Here is a 7436-nt window from a genome sequence, read left to right as displayed (position 1 = left end):
ACAAATTCGATAAAAAAGAAAAAAATCCCTAGATTCCTTTTCGCTTCCTCGATTCAACGAAGATACTTTTTTTCTTAAATAGAATCATATACCATATATTTCTCGATGCACAAATTCGATAAAAAAGAAAAAAATCCCTAGATCTCCTTTCACTTTCTCGATAACAATTATGATTCGACGAAAACACTTTTTCCTTAAATACAATCATATATATTTCTACTATATATTTCTCGATGCACAAATTCGATAAAAAAAAAATCCCTAGATTCCTTTTCGCTTTTTCGATTCAACAAAGACACTTTTTCCTTAAATAGAATCGTATATATTTCTACTGTATATTTCTCGATGCATAAAATAAAAAAGAAAAAAATCCCTAGATTCCTTTTCGTTTCCTCGATTCAACGAAGACGCTTTTTTCCTTAAATACAATCGTATACCATGAATTTCTCGATGCACAAATTCGATAAAAAAAAAAAGAAAAAAAAAGAAAGAGAGATCTCCTTTCGCATTCTCGATGTAACGAGCAACGACGATCCAACGACGACACGTCGTTGATCGTGTTCCCAGATTTATCGGCCGCTATCGTTTGATAGCGAGAAAGGTTCTAGATTTCGCCTCGGCTGAACGACGAGCGGGTTACAGGGAATTGATGTAGCGCTACCAACACCGCGACGTGTGTAATGGATGTAGTGTTGCTGGTGGCCGCGCGATAAGCCGGCCAGAATGGATGCACTTTTCACGCGTGTAACTTTCGCTCACGGCGAAATCCACCGCTCTCGTTCCAGCTGCTCACCCCTCCCTCCCCTTCCCTCCCTTTCCCCCGTGATAATCGTGGCCACTTTTCTTGCGACACGGCTCCGGTCTTACGGTATCGTACGGCCAGCTTAATGAACTAACCGGGCACCCCTCACGACCGCTTAATAAACCCTCCTCGATCCACTCCTTTCTCATTTTCCGTTTATTTATCATTGCACAATTTACATCTAAATTGTCATCGATGCACGCATATATTCTCACCTATTATTTTTACCTAATATTTTCATAAATAAAATAGATCAAATTATATATTTATAATTATACATTTCTTGGTATTTTCTTCTTGATATTCAGATATTTGATAATCGAAGAAAAGATTAAAATTATTGATGCATGCATATATTCTTACCTAATATTTTCATAAATAAAATAGATCAAATTATATAAAATTTCTTGATGATATTCAGATTTGATAATCGAAGAAAAGATTGTTAAAAAAAATTGTTATTGATGCATGCATATATTCTTACCTATTATTTTACCTAATATTTTCATAAATAAAATAGATCAAATTATATAAAATTTCTTGATGATATTCAGATTTGAGAAAAGATTGTTAAAAAAATTGTTATTGATGTATGCATATTCTTACCTATTATTTTACCTAATATTTTGATAAATAAAATAGATCAAATTATATATTCATAATTGATAAAATTATATAATTTTATTAATTTTATTATATTTATAATTACATATTTCTTGGTGATATTCAGATATTTGATAATCGAAGAAAAGATTAAAATTGTTATCGATGCATGCATATATTCTTACCTATTATTTTACCTTATATCTTGATAAATATTATATAGATCAAATTATATAAAATTTCTTGGTGATATTCAGATTTGATAATCTGAATTAAGATAAGATGGAAAAATCCAAGGATATATAATTTCACTGGTAATCATTTTCAAAATCAAAATCATCAACAAACACCTGAAACATAGAACAGAAAAAGAAAAAAAGAAAATATCCAAAAACTTCTCCAAGCCTTCTCCTTACCTTTTGTCATCTTTCGCTTCTCGAAAACAGCAAAGAATTTTTAACCTCTCTAATTTCCAAAAATTTCCCCTTACGAATCAAATTCGAAACTTTCCCATCCTCGTCGATTATTCGACCCGGTGCTGTCCCTCGAAAGAGAAGTCTCTCCCTCCCTACCACCACCACCATCACCATCATCATCATCATCATCATCATCATCATCATCATCATCATCATCATCGTCGTCGTCGTCGTCGAAGGATGCCTCGAAGCGTGGACGCGCGGCCCGTTTCTTCTTCCTTCTCGCAGGAGCAGCCATTATATAGTAGTAAATATCGTAACGACCGTCCAAGGGACCAAGCCACGGCCATCCTGACGCGCGGCCGCTAACCACGAGTAATTATGTAATTGGCGAAGAATTACTTACCGGAGTGGCCGGGCCCCGTGGCAAGCCCCGTCATTCAGTGACATTCCGTCCTTTTTTACGACCCTTTGAGTGGCGGGTCGTTGTCTTCTCCCCTTCCCCTTTTGGATTTTCACCACTTCGAAACGTTTCTTCCTCCTCCTCTCTCTTTCTCTCTCTCTCTTGCTCAATGGATAAACGCGAGAGAGGATCGCCACGGTGGCCACCACCGTGTTGTGGCAGCTGTGTTCCGTTTCATAGCTTGTAACTAACTCGTTCCTCTCGGTTTTATATACCACGCCACTTTTCTAATTTCGCCAAGAACGAGAGCGGGGGGGAGGGAGGGAAGAGGGATCGAGTTTTACTGCCGAACGGTGGAAAGGAGAGGGGGAGGGAGGAGGAGGAGTGCAATTGCGCGATTATTGTTCCCCCGTCGAACGCGAGAGTTCCCTCGCCTTCCGGTCCCGCGAAACGATCGTCTGCGGGTCGAGTTTTTAAACGTGGCTTCTTTTTCCTTTTTTCTTTCTTCTTTTTTTCGAGCAGCATTTCGTGAAAGGAGCGTTTTCCTTGGAAGGTCGCGAAAATATGAAATTGTTGGGATTAGTTTTTTTCATTGTTATCGATGGGTAAATGAGCGATTATTTTTATTATATTTCTTTGCGTAACGACTTCTTTTTTGAGGAGAAGAATTTGGAATTGAAAATGGGCTTCGAAAAGGATTTAAATCTATATTGAAGGAGGGTTAATTGAAAGCCAAGTGACACGTTTTCGCACGTTTGGATTAAACAAGTAGTAGTATTATAAAGAAATCTATTAGGTTATACAAAATATTTTCATATTGTTCTTTTATATCTCCTTTTTCTGTAATAACTTCTTTTTTGTATCACTTTTTCGAAAAGAATTGGAAGTGGAAGAATTTGGAATTGAAAATGGATTTTGAAAAGGATTTAAATCTATATTGAAGGAGGATTAATTGAAAGCCAAATGACACGTTTTCGCACGTTTGGATTAAACAATTGTAGTATTGTAGTAAAGAAATCTATTAGGTTATACCAAAATATTTTCACATTGTTCTTTTACATCTCCTTTTTCTGTAATAACTTCTTTTTTGTATCACTTTTTCGGAAAGAATTGGAAGAATTTGGAATTGAAAATGGATTTTGAAAAGGACTTAAATCTATTGTTTCGATCTTTACAAAACTCCTTGAATGGTAAAAATTTCAATAATGATGATGATATCAAATCGTACCTGATTCAGTTTTTTGCCAATAAAAAGCAGAAGTTTTATGAACGTGGGATTATGATGCTGCCTGAAAGATGGCAAAAGGTCATTGATCAAAATGGGCAACATATTACAGAATAAAGTTATTTAGTTCCATGAAAAAATTGTCTTTGATTTTCTAAAAAAAATTCGCAATTACTTAGTTGCCAATCCAATATATTGAAGGAGGGTAAATTGAAAGACAAATGATATATTTGGATGTAGTACTGTAGTAAAGAAATCTATTAGCTTACCAAACAAAATATTTTCACCTTGCTCTTTTTCTGTAATAACTTCTTTTTTGTATCACTTTTTCGCAAAGAATTGGAAGTGGAAGATTTTCGAATCGAAAAAGATTTAAATCTATATTGATGTGTGCAAAGCTCGTTGTATTCCATCAGTTTACCGTTTAAAAAAATTTATTGTATCTTCAGTTTATGAATAGTTGATACATTGCTTGAAAAATGAATAATTATAGTAAAACAATTATTGATGTAGTATTATAGTAAAGAAATCTATTTTAAGTTTAAATTTAAGTTGTAAAAAAACAAAATATTTTCACTTATAAATATTTATAATATATTTATATATTTATATTTCACTTACAAATATTTGCTCTTTCTCTGTAATAACTTTTTTTTGTATCATCTTTTCGAGAAGCGTGGAAGAATTTGGAATTGAAAATGGGTAGACCGAAATACAATATTGAACCAGGATAATTAAAAGCCAAATGACACGTGTGCTGGAAGCTCCAAATGGTACGAGTCCATCTTTGAATAGAATTATAACCTATATGATAATCGTAGGCGATCTGAACAATTGGACGCAGATGAAAATCCTAAAAAAAAATTATGGCCGAAAATTATGCTGGTTCTAAAAGAAATAATCTTTCTATCAAAAATTGAAGTAATATCATTTACCAAAAGATTAAGGATTAGAATCAAGAGAATCAAGTATAAGTAACTTCTTCCTCGTCCAATTCTTGTGATGGATCTCGATGCACTCCCTCCTTGTTCCTCACACGTCCCTGTCAATGATGATCCACCGTCGATCCACGAACAAACTGGCCAATTTCAAGTTTCGAAAACACATCGTTTTTCTTCCTTTTCCAAACGGCAATTACCTACCGATACAAATAAATCGAGTACTAAAATACCTACTTACTCAATAATTGCAACAAAGATAACAAAGATAATAAAAAAAAAGGAAAGAAATAGGGTTAACGGTAAAATTGCTCGAATAAAGAAAAGAAAAATTCGTCCCAATTAATCCCCCTATTACCAATTCCTTCCAAAGATGGAGGCAAGCGGGGTGGCGAAGCGACGGTCGCGCTCCTGCTCCTCCCTCGGCCATTAATTCAACGCGGAACCGTATTGCGCGTTGATTACAGCTTCCTCCGGTAAAAATGCCAGGCACTTTGCGCGGCCGTCTGTGGCCCGATTAGCGGCGTACAATGGTTCCCGCGCACTTACAACTCGACTCGCGATAACATCGACCCTTTTTCGCGAGAGGACCCGCCGGCAATTTTACCGTCACACCGCGTGCACGCCGCGGTTGATGCATTAGCGCGATTATGGGGGCCCAATTTGTTGCCGTTGCGGATAACAGGCCGTTATCGACGGCCACGATCGAGCAGCTTTGTGCACGCCACGCGAGCAGGGCGAAACGAGAGTGCACGCGCGCGGTCACGCCGATTTTATTTGCTCGATCCGAGCCCCGTTTTAGAATCGACGAAAAATTGAAGAATCCCGCGTAACGATGTTTCAAAACTTTTTTCGGAATAATTTCTCTTAATATCGAAGCAGATCGAGACAGATTCCCACGACAGGCGTCGAAAATTGAGAGGATGAAGCGAGGATGTGTCAACAAAGTTGCACGAGATATACAAAGGATCGGTGAACGAACTTGAAAGAATCGCGTGTCCTCGCTCGATTTCATCGTGACGGAAGCAAAAGTCGCTTCGCCGAAGATCGATGGTTAACCTCGGTCGCCTTCCACAGTGCCGTTCCGTTCCATCGTCGGTTTCGGTTTCTTCGAGGGTTGTCGAACGTTGATTCGCAGATCGACACTCTTCGTATCCTTGCTCTGTCCAAATTCCTGAATATCCTCGATCAAACGGCGAAAAGCGACGAATTCTTATTACGACTTATTAAACTATCGAAAATAATATAATATAGTTCGACAAAGATGACTTCGGCGGCGCTGGGGTCGCTTCGGGTGACAATCACTGAGAGCACCTACCAGATGGCGCATCGCGTGCAACGTCACTCCAGCTGACGGTGGGGGTCGCACCGGAAAACTTTTGCGGTTTGTTGACGACCGATTCCTTCTCGACAATCTCGACCGCAGTCTCGAAATCGGTGGTCTCGGAATCCTTTGTCGAAAACGACGCGTCCAACCGAGTAAAATTCGACACCCTTCCTCCGCATCGATGATATTAAAGTTTTTTCTTTTACGTTAAATATTATCGAAACACAGTATTCATAATATCGAATCAATATCGTCGACTAATTTTTCGTAACTGTAAATTTCACTTCAGCTATCATCCTTGGAAACAAATACCTGTGCACCCATCGACACGAGGGATTACTCTCCGTCCCATAACGGTGGTAGTGGTGGTGGTATCCCGATCGTTAAAATCGTGGCCGTGCCACGAATTTTAATAAGGAAGCGGAGGCCTGGACGCGCGCGGCCCGTCAACGAATAAATTGATTTACAAGTGAACTTCTTCCCTCTCTCTCTCTCTTTCTCTCTTTTTCTCTCTCTCGCTCCCGCGTTAGGCCGCGTCCGTTTCAATCTCCTCTACGTACGCCCCGGCTCTGTAAACACGGAACGACCGCCTTTTAATTTGGCCAACGAAATTCCGGCCATCCGGCCGGATATTCGTTCCGCGGGCGTAATTCCTTAGCCCACGGGCGGCGGTTCCAAGATTGCAGCCTAAAGTGAGCAACTTCGATCGAGATTAATTCCCCGCTCGATGGCGATTTATGCGTCGCTTGCTCATTTCTTCTCCTCTCTTTCCCTTCCATTAATAGTTTCCTCTTCGAGAATTTTTCGTACCGTGAAATGGAACGGGTCGTTTTGGCTTGTGTCAAAATTGGATACAGGTGAATGTAAATTTTTTTTTTATGATTATTAAACGGTGAAATTATTATTTACTTTAATCGTTTTGGAATCTTCTTATTTTCACTTCGAAAGGAATTAATTTTTATTTAACAGCAAAGACATTTTTGTTGTAGATTTTAAATACGATCGTTTTACGAACGTCAAGTTTCGGTTCAACATAACCTTAAAATTACTCGGTGATAAATTGACTCGATAACGTTTAAACTATTCATTAGCTGCGTTATTTTTTCCTTCTTTCCTTCTTTCTACACATTCTAATTAAACACTGGATAGTAGCTGCAACACGGTTCGAAACCATTCGACGAAACCAATCGCGCTATTTTCGTGTCATAACTATACGACTCAAGACTGCACTCACAATGTTGCGTAAGTGTATCTAATAATAGAACCGCATCGATTTTACACTAGATTCTAACCTACGATTGTTTGTCACGCGCGTGTCTCGTTCGTTTCGTTCTCTCGAGAACGAATTTCCATCCATTGTTTACACATTTCAGTTTCAAATTTCACAATTTTTCGAAATAACCGCACAAATTCGAGTTGATCGCAATCGCGTACAAATTAAACATCGTAAAGGAAAATCCTCGGCCAATCTTCTTTATCGACGGGCTCGATAGAGAATTCGAAATGTCGATGGATACGGTCGATAATATAAAATATAATGGGACGAGCGAGCGCTGTACGTGGCCGTCGTCGAGATGCAAATGAGAACACCCCATATATGCCCGCGCGCGAACGTGTTAACGATCGCGTAATAACGATAAAGGTGGGCAACACTGTTACCATTAATGACCGTTACCCTCGTTCCAGACGGCATTAAAACGGCCTCATTAACGACAATAAAGA

At 38.6% G+C, this 7436-nt stretch overlaps 1 long non-coding RNA gene across 1 annotated transcript; it reads right to left on the bottom strand.

The window, feature by feature from the left end:
- Window positions 1-4076: 4076 nt before the first annotated feature.
- On the bottom strand, window positions 4077-7160 carry LOC102656209. The gene is made up of 3 exons (XR_003304841.1): window positions 4746-7160; window positions 4385-4587; window positions 4077-4302 (listed from the first exon to the last, which is right to left on the bottom strand). It is a non-coding gene; the product is annotated as an uncharacterized LOC102656209 (long non-coding RNA).
- Between the last annotated feature and the right edge of the window lie 276 nt (window positions 7161-7436).

Source organism: Apis mellifera, linkage group LG6 (genome assembly GCF_003254395.2).
Source record: "Apis mellifera strain DH4 linkage group LG6, Amel_HAv3.1, whole genome shotgun sequence".
In the NCBI taxonomy this organism is placed as follows: Eukaryota; Metazoa; Arthropoda; class Insecta; order Hymenoptera; family Apidae; genus Apis; species Apis mellifera.
This window is presented reverse-complemented; position numbering and strand designations above follow the sequence as displayed.